The sequence below is a fragment of the Mauremys reevesii genome, linkage group 1, assembly GCF_016161935.1.
Source record: "Mauremys reevesii isolate NIE-2019 linkage group 1, ASM1616193v1, whole genome shotgun sequence".
Lineage (NCBI taxonomy): Eukaryota > Metazoa > Chordata > Testudines > Geoemydidae > Mauremys > Mauremys reevesii.
Genome location: NC_052623.1, coordinates 207,524,744 through 207,547,087, shown reverse-complemented (window position 1 = coordinate 207,547,087; position 22,344 = coordinate 207,524,744). Strand labels below are relative to the sequence as shown.

General features: G+C 45.9%; 1 protein-coding gene and 1 long non-coding RNA gene across 2 annotated transcripts in view; one reads left to right on the top strand and one right to left on the bottom strand.

Moving 5' to 3' along the window:
* LOC120399662 (limbic system associated membrane protein) overlaps positions 1 to 22,344 on the top strand; it is a 1,355,472-nt gene that overhangs the window by 65,850 nt on the left and 1,267,278 nt on the right. The window lies entirely within an intron of this gene.
* LOC120399881 lies at positions 14,406 to 17,397 on the bottom strand. The gene is made up of 2 exons (XR_005595396.1): positions 16,281 to 17,397; positions 14,406 to 15,713 (listed from the first exon to the last, which is right to left on the bottom strand). It is a non-coding gene; the product is annotated as an uncharacterized LOC120399881 (long non-coding RNA).

The window sequence follows — 22,344 nt, the reverse complement described above, 5'->3', positions numbered from 1 at the left end:
ACTAAGAAATACATTAGATTTAGCCAGCACAATTTAGCTAATCCCAACCAAAACTCAAGCCCTTTTTCTAGTCAAGATGTTTCTAGTCCAAGACTCTCCCAGCAGATGCCCAAAGATGCAGCGACACTGGGATAAATCAGCTGCAACTGAACTAGTGGTAGCAAGCATAGGTGACGAGTTATATGGGCCCGTGGTGCCCGTGCTCCACCAATATTCAAGGACGTGGGCCTGACTCCATCAATGTTTGGGCTTATAATTTCAGAGCTGTCCCGTCCATAGGACGGACCAGAGAAATGGCCCTGGGCCCTGCGCTTCAGGGGAACGCAGGCTCCAGGGCAGCCTGGAGTGCTAATGGGGGGCCTGGCGCCGACAGCAGCAAACAACCTGGCCCCAGCCTGCCCCACTCCCCCTCTTCCTGCTCCTGCTCCACCCCCATTCCACTCATTCCGCCCCCTCCCCCGAGTGATGCCAGGAGCAGGGTGGAGCGGAGCCAAGTTGCTTGCTGCTGCTGGCACGAGGCCCCCCGCTAGCCCCCCAGGTCACCCTGGACCTCACGTCCCCTTGAAGCACAGAGGCCCCCCAAAGCACAGGGCCCGGGGTGGTTGCTCTGGTCTGTCCTACGGACAGGACGACTCTGCTTGGACCCATTCTGGGCACCACCAAAAATTATACAAACCTGCCGCCCATGGAGACAGAAAGGAAGCGGCTGTGTAGACAGGGCTGCTCACCCATGTTGTCTAACCCGGGGTGATAATGCTGGTGCTCTGTATATGCTACAGCTTCTGTCATTGCTACTTCTAGTGCATAAATGTGCTTACCAATTTTCCTGGGGCAGACAAGGCCTCAGGGACCCAGCACTGTATACGAAAGGCTCTTCTCTATAGAGGCAGTATCGATTACCGGAGCAAGGGGGAGGCGAAGAGACAAAGCTGTTCTCACAGAGAAAGAACTGACAATTGTTCAGAGAGAAATCCAGAAAATCTTGTCAAAGGGCTGCATGCAGAGGGCCCAATTCATTGTTGGTGTGTCTCCAGTGAATTCAATAGTTATCCTACGGTTTAATTTAACCCAGTCTGCTCTAGTAACAGCTGCAAAGGTGGTTTCTTCCCAGTATGGGACAGAGGGCTCTTGGGGAAAGGAGTATAGAAAAAGTTCTTCCCCCTGGGACATAGAAGGGGCTGGGGGGGGGCATGGGGCAGCCCCTCCCAGTGGGGGGTAGAGGGGGGAGGTCTGTGGGGGGGGGCAGAGACAGCTCCTCCCTGTGGGGAGCAGAAGGGGCTCTAGAGAGGCAGAGGTACCGAGATGGCCGCCTCCATTCCGACCTCAGGAGTGTTGCTTTCCTGTGCAGTGAGGAGCTGTGGCCCCATCAGGTAAAGCTGAGCGGCCATTGATTGGCAGCACATGACTTTATCTGGATGGAGCGATGAAGGTGGATCAATGTGAATTGGATTTTTTAACTTTTAAATAAAATTTGTATTGGCATGAAGTTAATTAATAGAGAGCTGTCAGAGGGCTCCTTGGCACATCAGTGAGCTCATAGGTGATGCTCCCTTGGAGGGAGGGGGGCAGATCTGCCAGAAATAAGCACCAATAAATCAGCAGTAAGACTCTTTTTTTCTCTCTTCCCCCCCCCCCCATCGCCCTGCCACACAGCCTAGAGACTGCCTTGTCCCTGCAGAGGCGCCTCCTTTTCATTTTGCCACCCTACATTCATTTGCAGTCTGACTTTTTTTTTCCTGCCTTTGCTACTCTTTGTAATGGGAACACCCACGTCAGTAGGGATAATCGCTTCCGTCAGGTAGCAGTAACACAAGGATAAACCGCTCTGGGCTACTCCAGTCCCAGCTTTTAAAAGAGGAAGAGCTGCAGAGCCTAGGGACTGCTGGACGTGTGGGGGCTCACGGATGCTGCTGTCCCAGCCGCGCACAGCAGGAGATGGTCTGGAGAATGTGGTGCTGGGGCTAGGGTAACTCCTCTAGGAAAGGTGCCCATTGTCCCTTTAGGGCCTTACTGAATAGCAGGAGCAGGGAATGGCCCCAACTTTTGAAAATCTAAAAGAGAAACAGCCACTCAATGAAATCTACAGTTTCTTAATAGCATCAGCCTTCTGGGCATATAGGGCCTCTGCTGAGTTGCCCCAGCCTCCTTCCTGATGAGCCACCCGAGGAGGGGAATTCCAGGACCCCACAGCGGCGCAGTGCCTCAAAGGGGCTGGTCCCCACGGGTTTTTAATTAAACTCTCCCAAAGGACGGGAACATGGACCCATCTCCACCAAGAAAGTGGCTTGTGATCTGGTGTCCTGGGGATGCGCCCTGCTCCCTGCTGCAGGCCTCCCTTGCTCCCTAGGGGCTGTCTCATTGCATCACTGATCAATGTCTCTCTCCTCTGCTTCTGAGCAGGGACATGAGGGAAACAGAGAGAATGGAAACTAGATGCAGTTTCCATGGCAACATCCAAAAAGCGTGTGTGTGTGAGACTGAGGGCGGGGGGAGGGGAGAATAAAAAGGGAGCCTTACAGAGACTTCAGTTTTGCACATCAGTGAATGAGCTTTTGAAGCTGGCTAACCCAGGGCAGTGATGTGCTGCTTTATTCAGCCTTTGCTGTCTCTTGTGAGAGCAGATGCTCACTGCAACGCTAGTCCCAGGCTCTGCCTCCAGGAGTCACTGTGTGGAACGGGGCAGGAGCACTGGCTGTGAGTGACTCACAACTATTCCAGTCCCAGCCTCTTTCAGAGGGAACAAATGTAGGGGATAGTGGCTGGGGGAGAGCTCACAGCGATTCTGTTTCCAGCCTCCCTGACAGCGTACTGGCTGTGGTGCACTCCCAGCCTCTCCCAACAGGAGGCGCGATTGAAAATGGTCTAATGGAGCTGCTGTGTGAAAGGCTTTCATCTCTTCAGAATTCCTCCTTTCTGTGATTTCCATGCATGCCCACTTATCCCATTATCTGTGGCAGAAGGAAAACAGAATAATCAGTAGTCATGATTTGTATCTCTGAAGATTTTCTTCTCTGTGCTTAAGTGAAATCCCTTCTTAACTGCTTCTTGTCCTTGTCTTGGGAGGCTAAAGCATTTTATTTTATTTTTTTTAACACTCTTTCCCTATTTTAGAGCTCTTAGTTCAATTCTCTGCCGTCTTTTTCACTGACGCTTTTCAGACTCTGCATTCTAATGTGGAATCCCTGTCGTTGCTGTTTTTTAAGAACAGGCTGTTCAAACACCTGCCGGGGATGGTCTGGGTTTTCTTGGATCTCTGCCTCAGAGCAGGGAGGGCTGGACTAGATGACCTCTTGAGGTCCCTTCCAGCCCTTGATTTTCTATGATTCTGTGGAGACCAATAACACTGGTCTACAATTTTTGAGAAGTCGTCTGCTTCAGAGATGAAAATGTGCTATTTATTATGTATTTTGATGTGCTGAATTCAAATATGACAATTAAAACAACTGATTGGCTACTGTTTCTAAGTTACTTAAGTTTTTACATTTTATGTCTATGTATATTGTGTAGATAGTAGTTTTAAATTGTAAACCTAGGTCTTTTCATGTGTTTATGGTTGCTTTACATGATATTTCACCTGTCCTGTTTATATAACACTTTAAAAATCAGCAAAAGGGTTATATAACTAAAATTTATTATGAAACAAAAGGCAAAAAACTATTATGTACATAGTTTAGTCCTATTCAGTGTCTACTCAGCACTTCTTGGCTTGTCTCTTGTATTCATTAAATGGAGCATCTCTTGTCACTGTCCAGCAATAGTCTGCAAGCATTGATGGGCTCCATTTGCCCTGATAGTGTTTCTCCATTGTTGCAATGTCTTGGTGAAATCGCTTGCCGTGCTCGTCGCTCACTGCTCCGCAGTTCGGTGGAAAAATCTCTAGATGAGAGTGCAAAAAATGTATCTTTAGTGACATGTTGCAACCAAGGCTTTTGTATGCCTTGAGGAGGTTTTCCACCAACAACCTGTAGTTGTCTGCCTTGTTGTTGCCGAGAAAATGTATTGCCACTAACTGGAAGGCTTTCCATGCCGTCTTTTCCTTGCCACGCAGTGCATGGTCAAATGCATCATCTCGAAGAAGTTCACGAATCTGAGGACCAACAAAGACACCTTCCTTTATCTTAGCTTCACTTAACCTTGGAAATTTTCCACGGAGGTACTTGAAAGCTGCTTGTGTTTTGTCAATGGCCTTGACAAAGTTCTTCATCAGACCCAGCTTGATGTGTAAGGATGGTAACAAAATCTTCCTTGATTCAACAAGTGGTGAATGCTGAACACTTTTCCTCCCAGGCTCCAATGACTGTCGGAGTGGCCAATCTTTCTTGATGTAGTGGGAATCTCTTTCACAACTATCCCATTCGCAGAGAAAACAGCAGTACTTTGTGTATCCAGTCTGCAGACCAAGCAAGAGAACAACAACCTTCAAATCTCCACAAAGCTGCCACTGATGTTGGTCATAGTTTATGCACCTCAAAAGTTGTTTCATGTTGTCATAGGTTTCCTTCATATGGACTGCATGACCAACTGGAATTGATGGCAAAACATTGCCATTATGCAGTAAAACAGCTTTAAGACTCGTCTTTGATGAATCAATGAACAGTCTCCACTCATCTGGATCGTGAACGATGTTGAGGGCTGCCATCACACCATCGATGTTGTTGCAGGCTATATGAAGAAGAATAGGACAAGATCCTTTTGATGGTCACAGAACATGGAAACCCTAACATCACCTGCCAGGAGATTCCACTGCTGTAGTCTGGAGCCCAACAGCTCTGCCTTACTCTTGGGTAGTTCCAAATCCCTGACAAGGTCATTCAGTTCACCTTGTATTATGAGGTGTGGTTCAGAGGAGGAGGATGGGAGAAAATGTGGGCCCTGTGACATTGATGGTTCAGGACCAGAAGTTTCATCCTCTTCCTCTTCCTCGTCTGAATCAAGTGAGAGTGATTCTGGTGCATCAGGAACCAGCAGTCCTTCTCCGTGGGGTACTGGGCGTATAGCTGATGGAATGTTTGGATAATGCACAGTCCACTTTTTCTTCTTTGACACACCTTTCCCAACTGGAGGCACCATGCAGAAGTAACAATTGCTGGTATGATCTGTTGGCTCTCTCCAAATCATTGGCACTGCAAAAGGCATAGATTTCCTTTTCCTGTTCAACCACTGGCGAAGATTTGTTGCACAAGTGTTGCAGCATATGTGTGGGGCCCACCTCTTGTCCTGATCTCCAATTTTGCAGCCAAAATAAAGGTGATAGGCTTTCTTAACCATAGTGGTTATACTGCGCTTTTGTGATGCAAAAGTCACTTCACCACAAACATAGCAGAAGTTATCTGCACTGTTCCCACAAGTACGAGGCATCTCTGCTCACTTTGGCTAAACAGAAATGTGTCCCTTTGCAAAATCAAACACTGACAAATAAGAGAGCAGGACACTGTATGGTTTCTAGAGCTGATATAGGGCAATTGGTTCAGCAGAGTGATGTAAGCTTCGTTATGATTGCATCATCCATGACTTCTAGGAATAACATGATGCAATTCATATCACGTATGACACAATACCAGCTTCAGATTGCATCATTCATTGTTTTGCCTAAAAAGCAAGTACTGTCCAAACCCAGTCATAGATTTATTCATAGATCCAGTCAAAGATGTATTTTAGTCATTTCTGGTTTAAATTGAGATCCCTTCCCTTTATAACTCACTTATCCGCCGCTATTCCAAGTCACGGGTCGTATATACTGACCCAATAGCATATCTTGAAAACTAGAGCCAATCAATTTTAAGCATCATTTTCATTCTCAGTGACCCAGAATTAGTAAAGTTTGACTACATTTATTTCAGAAGCATTTTGGCTGTAGAGCAGTGTAATATAATACATTAAATGCTGTATACGTTCAGAGCAAAAATTAAATCTCTCAGACCTCTCCTGATCTGCAAAGTAGGTCAGAATCGTTCCCTTTTACAGGTGGGGAAACTGAGTCAGAGAGCAGGGAATAGACTCATTCAGGGTGTCACAGTGGAGTCATTGACATGCTGGGAATGGCATTCAGGAGGCTCCAGATCCCATGTCCATGCTGAGAACATTAGATCATGTTGACCCACATGCTGCTCAAGATCCTAAGCAGGATCTCTGCACCAACACTGGCCGCCTTCACACATCTCCATCTCTAGTTGTGATCTCTGCCAGAGTACCTGTTGCTTTCCTATCCTAGCTGGACTTCTGAAGCACAGCGGGAATTACCTAGCCATGGGTCCAAACCAAAAGTCCAGATCAACCATTCCCAAACTGTGGTGAACTTTGGATCCAGATGCAAATTTTGCTGTTGCAATGTCTGCTGATGAAAATAGTATGTGTTTGTCTCTAGGTGCTTGGTACCTCACCATGGCTATCCTTTTCTTTTGGGTAAGATGGGTAAGGGTATAGAGGCGTGATGATCTCTGTAATGGTGGCCATATATTGACACCAGAACTGTATGATGGACTAGTGCTTTTGTTTAATGCCCTATTCTAAAGTGTGCACATCTAAATGTGTGTAACATTCCTACAGCAGGAGGTAGGTGCAATAAACTAACAAATAAGCAAATAAAATACTAGCATGGATCATTAGGGATGGGGCTGAGCTGCAAAATTCTGATCTTGATCTGAACTGATCTGATTCCCGAGGTCAGGGGGTGCCTGTGCCCAGCTCTACAGATAATGTTTTAATTATGTAATGGCAACTAATCTATTTGCCATAGCATTCTAAGTGCTGTAACAAAGCACTATGTAATACTTCACATGGACACAACTTCCAAAAACATTGCAATGCCAAGACATTTTTTTTAAATGAGCCTTTAAATCTTTTTTTAAGAGACCAGATCCTTAGCACTACTTGGTTGGTTGAGCATTCCAGAGGCCTTGACTACCTACAATGAGGCAGTGTGTCTGGGTTAGAGATACTCCATTAATTATCTGGAATGTGTGGTGATATGCACTGTCTTGGGAGTCTGCTAGGTGGTGCTAGAGCACAATGATGTGTTTCTATACTAATTGGAGAGTGTTAAAATTGCAGTCCTTGTTGCTGATTAGAAGTTCCTAGAATAGAGCTTGCTACTGTCTCCTAATTGCATTTTATATAACAATGTCATTCATAAGGATGGAGGATGGCCTGGGAGTGAAGGCAAAGCACAGGGGTTTAGGAGATCTTGGTTTTTTCCTAGGCTCCTCCACAAATTTCCTGGCACCTTGGGCAAGTCACTTAATCTTTCTGTGTCTCAGTTCCTCATCTCTACAGAGGGGATGACAGTAACTTGCAAGAGTGTTAGGGAGATATCTTCTTTCATGTTTGTCTGCCATTTGGATACCACACTAAAGAATGCCATAGAAAAGCCTGTAAATGACACATACATATTGTAAATGAATTTTGGTACAATTAGCTCTTTTGTCATGGAAACTGTAGCATTCTTCATGGAGAAGCCACTGGTCTGGGTTGTAATGAATATGAAGTGAACCACTCAGTGAAGTGGCTGGACACAGACCCGGTGGTTCTCTCCATTCTCTGGTGTACTGACTACCTAATACATCCTGCGTTGCCCAATGTTACTATGCAAGGTCTCTCTAAGTCTTACTCAGAACTAAGCCATCATGGATGGACTGCTGACTACACTAAAAACCAGGCCATCCAGTGTTACAAAGTGTGTCCAAGGCCAGCACCAAGATCAAGTCCCTTATTCCCAGGGTTGGAATCTATATGAAGTCAATAAACTCAGCCCCTGAAGTTGTATAAGGCCTTGAGTCACATTCTAGCTATCACCTCTGGCCAAAGCTGGGAGTGGCACTAATAGGCTTTGGAGGCAGTAGGAGGTGACTCTACTAAACACCAAGCATGAGGATGGAAGCTGAGAAATAAATGGGGGAGAAAGGAGACTGAGGAACTCTGAGAACTCCCACATATAAGATTGGTCAAAGTCCTGGATTATCTCATGTACTAGCCCAGGTGTCATTTCAAGGAGGAGGGGACCCAAACCATTATTATATCAAGGTCATTGGTCAAATCTGAGACTTTTATTGTAAATCTAGTGGATAGGGCCTTTCAGTGACATCCAGCCCAACCTTCAGCTCCTAACTATCTCAGAGGAGTTCATATCAGACCATTCAAGACAATAGGCCAACCTAAGATGTCAAAGATCAAGACTTCATTGTAAATTTAGGATGTTACTTTTCCAATGACATGTGGCGTGATCTTGAAGTCAAACTCCCCCATGTCTGGTAGAAGTTCAACAAACGCACAGTAAAAGAAGTTTATAATCCAAATAAAACCTCAAGAAGTAACAGATGAGTGAGACAAACAGGTGGGCAGGGACTAGAGAGAACAAAGGAACAGTAGGTACATTTACTAACTACATGTACAATTGCTAAATATAGTAAATCAGTCACTAGCAGCAGCATTTGCTACCTGCCTAGTAATTATCAGATGGTAGGTTTCTGGATGCATTATAGCAGAGGCAAGTTTTAAGTAGGCACTAGAAAGAGAATAACATGGTGGCTTTACTAATTTTGATGGGGAATGTTTCCCATGGATGTATAAGACATGGTAAAATGGATATTGACTAGATTTTGTGCAGGAAAGACCTCACTTCTACTCTGGGGGCACTAAGACCTAGGGGGTGGCTCCTCACATTTGGCCCTGGAGAAAACCACAGAGAGGTTAGAGCCAGCTAGAGACTCCACCTGATAGGGGTCAATACAGCCAAAACAGGGACCTCTAGACAGGCTGAGAACTTTACATAAGAATGGCCATACTGGGTCAGACCAAAGGTCCATCTAGCCCAGTATCCTCTCTACCAGCAGTGGCCAATGCCAGGTGTCCCAGAGGCAATGAACAGAACAGGTAATCATCAAGTGATCCAAACTTTCTATGTTTTTTTTTTTTACTGGACTTTCTCTGCCTTGTGCTGATTGGTTATTTGCGCCAATCTTTCTCCCTCCCCCATAGTCTGTTCATGCCACGCCTGCCCCTCTCACCACCTTCTCCCCTGCCCTGTCTCCCTCACCCCCTTTCCTTTTTTTTTCCCTTTCCATTTAGCTGATCCCCTTCTAAGTAAACCTCCCCACCTCACCTCACCCCATCCCAAAAGTCATGGATCTACCAAATTGTTTGCTGTCATCACGTTATCCACTCTGCTTTTGTGTTACACCACTTCTCCCACCCTGTCTATCTCGGCTATTTAGATCATAAGCTCTTTGGGGTAGGGACCGTGCGCTACACTGTGTGTGTTGTGATGACTAGCACAATGGAGCCCCACACTTGGTTGACCCTTAGGTTATGTAATAAACATGATGATGATTATTAATAATAGATAATGGACACCATATTTTTTTTTCAAAACAGGCTATAAGACCTGGCCTAATTCCTCTGGCCTACCTCCTCTTTTCCAGACTGTGACATGACATGGATGTCATCCTATGACATTAAGAAGTTAAATATGTTTGAAGAGCATTTCTAACTCCTAATTCCGCCACACCTCCTCACATATATTCTCTGTCTAACATAGCTGCTTAGGTATGTCAAAATTCATCTAAGAAACATATAGGAATCAATCCTGCTTCCTCAGAAGTTTTGCTTCAGTGGGATCAGGATCCGGATGCCTCTTGTCTGTTTCCTTCCTGCAGGCCAAACTCTGCCCTTGGATATGTGTCTGCAGGGTGTCCATTGAAGTCAATAGATACTGTGTGCACATATCCAAGGGCATATTTTTGCCCTGTGTGCTTTGATTTCCCTCCCTTGAAGCCTTGACCCGCAGGACCCCAGTGGTGTGCTATCCTTCCATTCCTCAAGCTAGCTATTCTTTATTGATGGGCATCAGTGCCTTGCTCATCTTGCCTTGGCTGACCTACTATATATCCCTTCAAAAGCATCTAAATAATTAAATAAATGCTAATAACACTTCCACCTAACTATTGTGCTTAAGTGTTAAATCAATCACAGATTAATTGAAACTTCCTATTCCTTCTTGCTCCCCTCCACTCAACAAACAAGACTTTGCCTTCATTTGCTTTCATGGGTCTTTTTTCTCCCCCCACCCCCATCCTCACCCTTCTCCTCAGGCATTCTCAGAGGGCACCTACAGTTCTCTGGCTATGCGGTTTTGAAGTGTGCAATTTGGCAGCAGTGCAAGCCCAGGACTGAAATTAAATTAACTTGAGGCACTCTGGTTTTTATTTAAATTAAGTTTTTTTCAAAGCTACCATAGAATATTCCACTTATTAATTTTGTTATTAAATAAAAGAGAGGGGAAAAGACATAAGTCATGAAAAGTCTCTGGGACTGGAGTTCGAGTTCTAGTGTTCACTCTTACCAACTTCCATCAGTAGGTCCTAAATCCAGAGAGGGTGCAGGTTTGCGTTCTGTTGGCATACAAGTCTGATTTTCTAGCAGACGTGTGTGCAATCGCGTACCATGTTTGCACATAAAGTACAGCAACTGCTTATTTGTGCATGCTGATAGCCAGCTATGCATCTGCCAGATTCACCTGCCTGATCATGGTAATTTAATGTGCAGATTAGATGTATATTTATGGTAGTGCTTAGAAAGTCCAGCTGAGTCTGGAGCCCCGTTCTGCTGGGCCTGTGGTGTCCAGCTTTTTCAGCCAGAGGGCTGAACATACTATTGTATATTCAAGGGGCTACAGTCAATGTTTTCGTGCAGATTTCCTGCCTTTTTCTGCTCCCTTTGTGCTGCTCTGGCTGGGGGACAATAGGCAGCTGGTGCAAGTTAGAGCAGCTTCCAGGTTGCTCTAACCTGAATTGGCACTGGAGCAGAGAATCAGGAGCCGTTAACTAGTTGCTGATTCTCAGCATCTACCTTCCCCCCTTCTCTTGGGCTGCCCTCCATTGCTGCGGGAGAGGGGAGCCATTCTCTCTAGAGTGCTTCTCTGAATTCAGGGAGAGTCAGTCGAGCTTAAATCCTGCTCTCCTAGGGTTTTGGGCTGTTGGAACCCCAGGAGTAAAGGCCTAGAGGGAGGAACAGAGAGATGGGAGAATATTTAATAAAGGGGAGAAAAATAAAAAGCAAAGAATTAGCTAAGCATGTCTCTCTATTGACAGGAAGGAGGAATAGACTGTGCCACTCTTCACTGCCCTAATGATTAGAGCTGAAGGTGGGAGCCAGTGCCACTCAGCATCTGGCAAGTGGGAACCTTTCAAATTCTTCGTGTGACCTACTCTTGCCCACAGCTTCTGGCCACTACATGAAGTAACATTGTAGAGCTGAGGTGCAAGTCTAGGACAGGTTACGCAGTGCTAACGGAAGAGGCAAGAGCCTTCCGTGAATTTATACCATGGATGGGTTATGATGAGCAATAGAGAACTCTCATTAGGAGATGGGTGGGGTGGATGTAGGCTGCTGAAGAGAAAAGAATAAAAAGGAAAATTGTGTTACACTTGCGAGCAGTCAGCAGAAGACAGAATGAGAAAGAGAGAGGGCTCTGTGAGCTCCTCTCTTTCCTCAGCTCCCTCCCTTTCTGCTATTTCCCTACATCAGTTAGGACAGTGTACTGGATTCCAGCTAGTAAATAGAGCTGGTGGGGGGAAAAAATTCCAAAATGGCTTTTATCTTTACAATGGAATGAACTAAAAATCCAAACCTTGGTTTGTGTGAAATCCAGATTTTGCATCTTAAGACCTATCTTTAGTGTCTACCAATATCTCCTAAGTGTGTGTGTGTGTATGGGTGGGTGAGAGAGAGACACTAACTCATTCTTTCCTCTGAAAACATGTACCTAGTTTGTTTACAATAACTGATGAGGGATCTTTTCACTTGAAGAATCAGTCTTGTGTCTTAGTTCTGACCAACCACAGAGGACAGGAGAAATCAGAAATTAGTGACAGATACAGAGAAGAGAACAAAGCTAGGGCAGGTGGTGGAAGGAAGAGAGAGAAGGAAAGGTACCTATGTTCCCAGTTAGCTGAGGCCTTAGGAAAATGTGAAGATGCAAAGATGTCCAAATTTGTCTTCCCATGTGGAAGACCTAATTCTAGAGCTGGTTGAATGTTTTTGTTCAAAACCTTTTTTTGGTACAAAAATTGACTTTTAAAAACCAATAACTTCTATGAAAATCTCCCCTCCCCATTTTTTCATTGAAATAGAACACTTTGAAATGTCAAACGCTTGATTTATTTGGGGTTCCTTTCTCCCCTCTCTTAGTTTTACCACTGCATGCAAGAGAACAAATGCCTAGAGATGGGTCCTTGTTCACTTGTCTTTTTATCTTTTCCTTTTGCTCCTCAAACTTTTCAAAACTTCTTCCTCAACTTTAGTATAGAGGTTTGATCAGCATGAGCTTGGGATGAGTGGAATTATACAGCCAATAAAAAATTGACATTGCATCACACCATCATGTATTCGCCATATGGCACATGCAAACTATTTTAGGAGTGTTTTAGACAGTCTTTGAAATTTTTACTGCAGCCATTTGTTGTATCTAGGTCAGATTCACACAGGCTGAAAAACCTCTGATGGTGGGGACTCCAGGTTCAGAAGGGGGGATTCACTAAAATGTAGTTATACCAGTAAGAATTTTGCCCAGGCAGCTGCTGGCTTTTTCTAGGGCTGGGAGAAGGAGGCAGAAACTAGGGCAACTCAGCTGCTGCTAGTTCTTCTTAAGTAGTGGAGGGAGGAGCAGTGCAGTGCTGAGTCCTAGCTTCTTTGAGAGGCTAGAAGTTGGAGCCAGAAGCAGAGACTCAAGGTGCAGAGGAGGAACTTTGAGGCTGAGGGCTTCATGTGAACTGGTAGGAGGGGCAACAGCAGAGCAGCAAGATCAGGGAAATGATTTGGCTGTTGGAAACAAAACTTTGGGGGAGCAGAACTGATTGGGATGCATAGGACTAGTTGTGTTGAGGAGACAGATGTATTCATGTGTTTAGGGAGGCAGAACTGATTGGGGGACAGGACTGCTTTTCAGGGCAGGCCAAAACTGACCGGAAGGGGGTAGAATGGACTGGTGACAGAACTGAATTATTCTGTGGTGAGGGCAAAATGGATGTGTTTGTGTCAAGAGTGAATAACTGGATTTGGTGAGAGCAAGTGATTGCTTAGCTCACCCATCAATCTATTTTGATGGGAGAAAGAAATGACCAAAGGGCAGCATCAATTTATTCTGGAGGGACTTGATTTTGGGTGGAGCAAGATGTAGATGTGTCCATGGAAATGAAATATGTATGGCTTGGTGGGTGTAACTTCTGTAAGGCATGTGTGGTATGTATTTTGCACCTGGGCTGGTAAGCTTAGTCCTTAGGCAAATAAGTGTTGGGACAAATTTTCAAGCCGTGCTGCTTGATCTTCCTCCAGGCCGCAGGGGGAGTGGGCCCACAAGCTCATCCCATGAACAACTGAGGTTTCCCAACTCCTGACCATTCTGAGGCTCAGCCCAGACACTTCAGAGCTGCCTGCTGGCTGATGTTACCAGCTAAAACATGGGAGCAGGGGAACTGGGATATTTGATGTTTGGATTGGGGTGGGGGGAGGGGTCATGATCTGCTTTTCTCTAGCTGTCTTGCATGCTGGCTACGACCCAGGCTTCAGGGACTCAGCTACTGCCATCTTGATGTTGCTGCTGCCCCCTGGCTTAGGCTGTTTCAGGGCCCCTTGAATGCTGCATCCTTTTATTTTTATTGTCTGGATTATAGTAGTGCCTACTATGCACTAGATGCATTCCACATGTATATGAAGGCAATTTCTGCCCTGAAGAGCCTACATTCCTCTAGATACCTTCTTCTTCCTCTGCATTCCCCATGTCACTGCATCTCTGCTCTTATATTTTGTTTAGAACCATGGGTACATTGGTTTTACTTGGGACATTCAGTTGAAGGGGTCTGCATAGGTGCCAGAGGCAGCCCTTGCAGTATCGCTTTGCCTTTAAAGCCAGGTACCTTGCTTTTCATGAATCCAAATGTGCTGGCCTCAGAATCCATAAAGCCCTCTACAAATGACTTTTCAGTACAGAAAAAATATCATGGATTTTAAAGTCTGAAGTTTTAGTACCTTCCAGGACTGGAAGTGAATGCTGTATATCACCCGAGAAGGATGGAAAATCTTCCCAGTCGTTATAAGCTCCCATGTCTAGCCCTGCAGGGTCATGAGTTATCAGACTTAGCTGTTACAGCCCCATGACTGAATTTTACCCTAGCCATCTAGGGATAATTTGGGGTGAGGAAGAGGAAATATTTCTCTAACAGTTTTTCTACGAAAATGGCAACTATCTGAAGCTGTGAAGGGTTTTGGAAGGTTCAAATGAGCCCCAGGGAAGATATTAGGGAACAGAGTACAGGTAAGGCAGTCAAAGTTGCATGATAAATGCATTTGTCCCATGGCTTTTCAATTTATCTTGTTTCATGTACCATGTACAACATGAAAGGATTCCATGATTGTAAAAAATAAGAGGTCTTTATTGACAGAGATGCTGCAATTATAGCTAACATATTCTAGCCATGTGCTCACAGACTCAGTTCCTATTGCCTCCTCCAAACTCTTCCTTCCAGCAACCAGCGCTCCTCCCTCCAAGTTCCATGCAGATTGCTACATCTTTCCTTTTTAACAATTTTTTTTTGTGCAAGAGTTTGTTGACTTGCTGGGGACAGAAGTTATAAGTACATAGCCCACCTTAGGAACATGGCCTTTACCGCCAGCCCCTTAGGCCTCACAGTGCTTCAAGTATGCTGGTCTTGAAACTAGTCTCCCACTTCTTGTGTTATTGCTATGGGTGGGGGACTTGTGTCCACCTTGTTGCTGCCTTAATTCTGTTTGGTGGTGTCCTCTTGGTCCTCTCATATGCCTAATTCTTCCAACTCTCCTATGTCAGTCCAGCTGATGTCTGAAGGTCTTTCTAAGTCCTGCTGGTCTTGGCCTGGGCCCATTCTGTTTGAGTGTGCCAGCTGTCTGCCACTACTCTACAGTTGTCTTTAGTTTCATCTGCACTGCTGTCCTGAGACTGTAGCTACCTCTAATGACTCGTGTCCCACTGCAGTTTGTACTGTTGCCTTTTTGCCATTGCTTTGTGTGGTTATTTAATGGTTATCCCCAGACCTGCTCAACTGTGTGCAGTGGCATCAGGACATTGGTTCCTTTTATTGTAGCGGACTGCCTGCTTAGTCTGGCATTCTCTTGACTGCTTCTGTGTACTGTCTGCTGCTCCTTCACTGAGCTGCTGCAGACTGCCCCACATGACAAGCAAAGTCTGTGTTCTCGGGTCCATCAGTCTCTGCTGGTCTACTATCTAGTCCTTGGAGGTTGTATTGTGATGTCTAACACTGCCAGGTAGGGATCACTTCCTGTCTGTGTTTTTGTCTTTTTCCATCAGTCTCTTGGCTGTCTTTACTGCAAACTCTGCCTTCCTGTTGCTTTGTGGATACCCAGGGGGAGATGTCTTGTTCTCAAATCCCCCTCTGGTGTTGAATCATTTGAATTCTGCTGCAGTGGTCTGAATTCTGTGGCCATTATATGAGCTCAGCATTTCAGGTATGCCATTCTGTATAAAATGCACCCACAGTTCCCTGATCAGCTCTTGCTTGAGTGTCCTCCAATTAACCCACCTCTCACAAATTGGAGTAGTAATGTAGTTCCTGTCATTAAAAGTGGACAAGTCTGTTCTGACCTCCTGCCAGGATTTCATGTGGCGGTAGTGTCTGTCACTGTACTCCTTGCACTGGTCCACATATGCTGCCAGTTGGGCATTCAGGCTGTTAGAGCAGTGGTGTGCAAACTCTTAGTCATGCCCCTCATACCTTTCGCCATGCCCCTCAGGGACTGGGATCCTTAGGGGAGGGTGGAGGAATGTTTCAGGGGGGTGAGTGGCAATGCCAGGAGGTCTGAGCTAGTCTGGGGCCAGCAGGGAGCCAACCTGGGGGCTGGCCTGGGGTGGCAGGGGTTGGGGAGGGAGCTCCACCTCCTCCCCCGACTCAACTCAGTGGGCCACCCTGGCTTGGAGGGGTTCAGCCAAAAATTTTGGGGTGGGGTGGGGCATGTGTACCTGTGTCCCCCCCACACAACAAACCACAAGAATGCCCCGGACAGTAGCCATCACTCTCTGGCTGCCTAGCTCTGAAGGCAGCACTGCTGCCAGCAGAAGTAAGAGTGATAGATGGCATATTAACACCCTTACTTCTGCGCTGCTGCCTAGTGATAGTGCTGCCTTCAGAGCTGGGGACCTGCTTTGCATCTCCCGCCGCCCCCCGCCCCAGAGAACCTCTTGCACCACCTAGGCCCTCCTCCGCCGTTTGCACACCACTGTATTAGAGAACACTCACCTCAGGTATGCCACTATCCCTGAGGGGAAATGTGTATCCTTTCCATGATGTCACCTGAAATCTGCTGGGATTACTACTCTGCTTCCTCTTGCGCGCGCACACAGCTCATCCCTCACTGGCTAGTAGGGGGCAACCCTCTCATGGCAGTTGCTCCATGCAATCTGGCCAGCCTTGGAGTATGAATCATTTGACTGCCTACAGCACCCCATCCTGTTCAATGCTCTGTTGGATTGCTTGGAGTCTCCTGTCAGAGATACAAAGATGGTAGTCTATCAACATGCTAATTCTCCTGTTGCACAGAGCCTGCTCAGTGGATCTGCCGCCAGTAGTGACTTTCCTAGGCGGTACCTTATCCTCGCATCATAGCACTGCAGTCTCAGTAATATCTATTATATTCACTTGGGTGCACTCAGCAGTGGCGGCTTCTTAACGCGTTCTAATGCTTGTGATCAGCCTGCACGTTCACCTTGTGCCCAAAGGAGATCTGATGAAATCAGTCCATTCCAAAGACCACAACCAGTTGCTCCTTTTGTATCTGACCATATTCTCTTTGTGATCTGTCGGGGCTCTACTAGCAAATGCTATGGACGGCTGGCTTTACAACAGTGCTGCTCCTAGGCCTCCTCTGAGGCATCCTGCTGTAACTCGTAGCTGTAACTCCACAGGGTTGGTAATACTTTAGGAGTGGTGCCTTGCTTATGATTTTCTTTACTCTTTCAGATAGTTCTTGGGTCTCTGACCGTTCCCACGCTGCACTATTGTGCACTGACTATCTCAAGGGCTCACCGGCTTCTGACAGGTGTGCAAAGAATCTAGAAAAGATAGTTGGCTGTCCCTATCTTTAGATTCTTTGGTCTGGATATTTCCTTAGTGGTGATCAGTTTCTCAGGTTCCCCCTGGAGTCCCTCAGAAGTAATCTGATGTTGGATGTAGAGGATTTCAGTTCTCTTCCGCTTCAGCTTGTCAGCATTCAGTCTGGTACCCAGCTGCTGGAACATGCTTAGAACTTGTCACAGCTTAGTATCATGGTCCTGGATTGTCTCTTCCTTGATATCTTCAGCTACAATCTTGCTGCCTTCAAGTCCCTCTAGTGCCCTGTTCCATTTACAGTGGAACATCTCTGAGGCTTGGCTGATGCCCATAGGTGTTGGTATGAAACAATACCTCCCCAAAAGGTGTATGGCAAAGGTGGTGAGGTGGCTGGATAGTGGTGAGGTAGCTGAATGTGCCAAAACCCATTCTTGACATCACAAACAGTGATCACCTTGCCCTGGATAAACCTGGTAGTAAGTCCTCAGTTGTTGGAAATGGGGTTGTGACTTTTTTCCAATGCTCTGTTCAGTGGTTTTGCGTCAATGCGGATCCTCCATTTCCCTGAAGGTTTCTCACCAGTGGACTAGTGGACTATTAATCCACTGTGTGCTAGTCTCAATGGGTCTAATGACGACTGCTTTGCAGGCTTGCCTGTTCCTTCTTCAGTGACTCCACCAGGGCTAATAGAATTCTGTGTATCGAAGGCTGCACATATGCGGATCTAGTTCAAGCTTCAGCGTGCCCTCTCAATGTCCACCAATCTCCTTGAAATATGTTGTTATATCTATTAGAGTGCTGGATAGGGCCCATGGTGACTGTTCTCCCTCGTCTCTCAAATGAAGGATATATGGGTGTTGTACTGTGATCACATCCATGGCTTCTACTACCCTGTTGTGCAGAAGTGGTTGGTACTCTTGTGTATGAACTACTATAAACTCCAAGCATTATGCCTCTTGGTTTGGAGGTGGGGGGGTTATTGAGGCACTGCATTTGCCTACTTGCCACAGAATGGTTTTATTGTATGTCACTAGCACCTGGTCACATTTCTCTAGTCTAATATTGCTGCTTATTAGTGTTTACTGAGATTACATTAGCGCTGGTTCCACAATCCAGCTGGAATCAAATTCATTTTTGATCTAAGAGCATAGTTGCAAATATGGCAATTGAATGGCTGTCAGCCTTCTGTACTGCATGTATATTGAGAGTCATCGGATCTGTTAAAGTTACCCTGCAGATATTCTTCTCCTTCAATGGGAATCTCTACATCTGTAATCATTGCCTGTATTGCTGCTTTTTAGTTCCTCAGGTAGCTGTGACTTCTTGGGAAATAAAGTGATTCCTTACCCCTTGCACAGCTGCTCATAGGCTGGGCACTTTTTCCTCTCTGCTTTTCATGCTTTCCACAGTATGCTGACCATGCTACCATGTTCAGTCCATCTGTCTCTGTCCTGGTTCCTTTCGTTGGAGCCAGTGTACTTATTCTGCGCCAGTGGTGGTCATTGTTTGGATCCTGACCTGGACAGTTCAACTGCCCTTCTTTATTTAGAGGCATTTCTCTAGGGTTAGATCTGATTCTTCCAACAATCTTTCCTATAAGCTGGAATCACAAGTCCTACAAACAACCCTGTGTTTAATTAAGGAATCTTTGTCTCTGAAGTGACATCTGGAGTTCTCAGCTCTGCAGCATAAATATCTATTCCCTCTTCTGCTTCTTGACTTCAGTTAAAGCTATTCTCTCTCTATAGTCTTTCTGTTTGGGGTCACTGTACTCATCAGACATCTTTATCAACTGTTCCAGTGTTTCAAGTACTATTCCTGGCAACAGTGTCTCACTCATTTCTTTATTTTTTTTCCCCTCAGTGAAGTAGTAGAAAAGATTTTACCTACTTTCCCCTACCCCCCTCATCTTTATCCCCCATGATCATCTCTCTGTATAGAGACTGAATTCTTGCTACCGCTGCTTCCATGCATGTGCAAGGCTTTTTGTCTGGAAATCCAGCATTCCTGGGGGTGAGAAGTCCTTCCACTCTGGTTATTTGCTCTTTTTCTTGGTGCTGTTTTCTTTGCCTCTTAATAGCACTCTCTTCCTTGCTGAGGGTCTCCTAGACGGACTGCTGCTTCCAGGTTTCATATACCACATAGTGGATAGTAACATGAAAGGACTCCATGGTTTTAAAACTAAAATGGCTCTCTATTAAGTTAAGATTACTACTTACAGAGATGCTGCAACTGCAGCTAGTATTCCAGCCATGTGCACTCATATGAGATCCAGTTGCTTCCTTGCAGTAACTCTCCCCTCCTGCACCCCAGGCACTTTCCTCCAAGTTCCATGCGGAGTGTTACCACTTGGAAAGGGCTTGTGTGTGTGTGTGTGTGTGTGTGTACAATATGGGTATGTAATCAATATACTGTTGCTTGCTTGGAGACAGTGCTGTCTGGTGGATAGAGCACTGTCCTGGGTCTCGGGTGACCTGGGTTCTTGTCCTGCCTCTGCCCCGGTCTGCTGGGTGAGGTTGGGCATGTTACTTCTATTCTTTGCCTCCATTTCCCATCTGTAAAATGGGGATAATGATAGACCTCCTTTTGTAAAGCACTTTGAGATCTATTGATGAAAAACACTATATAAAACCCTAAGTGGTATTTATCCCAATTAAAATATATAGCTGCATACATCTGTCCTCTAAAATATTGGGGTGGGGGCGCAGGGTAATTTTATTTAATCCTGTGTGGCTAGACTGAAATTCGTTGTCTGGTTTGTGGTGAGCATGGGAGCTTTTCCCCAGTGGCTGGAGTGAGTCACAAAGAGGGATGGGTGAAACATTTCACATTTAAAATGAGAGCCATCCTGAATCTTTGATCATGATCAAACACTAAATTGCATATTTTCCAGATTCCTGAGTACTGAGAACACAGGTTGTGATCTCATCTGATCTCATTCACTAAGCAGGGCTGAACCTGTTTGGTACTTGGAATGGGTGACTTTCAAATTTGGGGTGCTACAGGAAGTGGTGGTGGTCTCCCTACATACTGAATTCATGCCCCAGCATGGTGCTAGAGGCACTGCAATGCTGAAAGTGAACTCCTTTATCTGAGTGATAAAGCCCAGGTCTGAAGCACTTCCACCTCCCTCCCGAGTCAATACTGAACCTGTGCCCCATCAGAGTAATAACCTGGATATGAAATAAAACCTTCCCCAAGGAAGCGTGTTGTGGTGAGCTGCAGCTGGGGAACTGAAGGGGCATTTATCTCCATAGTGGCAGCATTTGGCTCTTTGTGGTTTCCACAAATCTCCTTTTAAAGGCATTGATCGCCACTGTCGGTACGATTAGTGGAAGCGGCGATGCAGAGCGTGTTTTGTGGGGGGGGAAAAAAATATTATTTTTTTTTTTAAATCTCTTGAACATACCAAATCTTGTAAGGGATCTAACTGTGCTGGGAAAAGGGAAAGGTCAGCTTTAAAGAACAAAGGATGGCTTTCTTTTTAGCTGCTTTATTAGGGCAGGGTTTTGATGTTTACTAAAGTGAGGGACTTATATCAGTGGCTGCAGGCAGGGGCTGTGCAAACAACTCGTGCACAGCTCTGCCTGTGCCCCTCACTCCTGACCTCTTCCTCTCTTTCCCCCTCCCCCCCCCCGTCATTCCAGTCCTGCTCTCAATACCCACCTCTATCCTGACCTGTCAAGCTTCAAAGTAGGAAGTAGATTTACATGGAAACCTCAAGCACTTCCTGCCATATATCTCAATATGTGTTACAACTCACAGTGGGAGGAGTGCCCCTTTGCCCCAGTGGAAAGTCACCATTAATCCACAAATATCACACCGAGTTAATTTCACCTATCCCTCTTGTGCCCTACAAAGCTGGCTTACACTGTATGGGCACAGAGCTCTGAACTGACTTCAGGGCTGATAAAGTCTGTGTTTCTTTCTCCTCCCCCCCCCCCCCCAAATGGATCCATTGCACTGGGTGGTGGTTACTCAGCCTGGCACAGCATCACCATGACCCCTGTCTAAGCTTCCAGCAAGGCAAGACAAACACCAATAGGTGGCAGCACTAAGCTCTGCTCAGCCTTCAGCATGTAGCTCCTGGCGGGGAGGGAGTACAGACAAGTGGTGTGATGGCAGATTAATTACCCACCTTCGCTGTAACACTGCATCCTTTGCTAGAGAGAAGACCCATGGGATGTGGGGAGATGTGACATTTACAAGCCAAGCCCCTTGTAAATAGCAGTGCGGGCTCTGGCTGCTGCCCTGCATAACACCAGGCTAATTCCATTTGTCACTTTCAGACAGTCCCTTTCTGCCTTGTCGTTTGGGCTGCTAAAAGTTTGTGATGTGTCTGGGCCCTCTGGGGAAATGGCTGTCCCTGGAATTCAGGGAGAAGGAGATGCACAGTGAGCCGGAGGACAGCTAGGTGACAGGAGGTGCTGAAAACAGAATGCAAGCTGCTGCAAGGGCTTGCAACGGCCACTTGTGCCAAACCAGATAAACTCCCTCTGCCTACCTCCCTGTCTAGCCCAGTGTCCCAGGCTCTTACAAGGAGGGGATAGTCCTCTCCTTATTAATTACTGGAAGAATCAACTGAGTTTAAAACCCTGTGTTCCTTGAATAGTGTCAGTAGCTGATGTGGCATATTGTTGCTCCTGTACCCATCAGGTATGTGAGAGAAGGGAGCTCATTCATACTGGATTCTCCCTGATGCTGAGCCAAATTCTGCAGTTCCCACTCGGGTAAAACTCTTGACTTCAAGAGCGAGTACCTGAGCGAGTGTAACATACCAGTGTAGTGTGTGTGATCTTGGTCTCGCTTTAGTGGCTGTCCGCTGCCACTATAACAACCTGCTACTTACAGTAAAAGAGAACTCCACTAGTGGTAGAGGCCTCTATATATGCTGCTGGAAGCCATGTGAGATTCCCCACTGAGAATCTGTTACTATACAAGCAGCCGTGTGTTTGTCACATACGGGTTGCAGAATCTGCCCCACTGGGAATATTTGAAGCCCTGCTTACAGGGCTATGAGGAAGATTTGCTTCACTAGTAGGTATCACAAACTTCTACCAGGACGTGTGTGTCCAGGGTGGCTTACTTTACTTTGTTGAATGACTCAGAATTTTCTCTGACAACTCCTTCCCCAGGACTTATGTGGGAATATCTCCCTTCATGCCAACTTGCTTTGCTGTTGCTCAAATTCTAGTTTGCCAGAATCTGTTCATCCCTCCCTACATTTAATCATAGAATATCTGGGTTGGAAGGG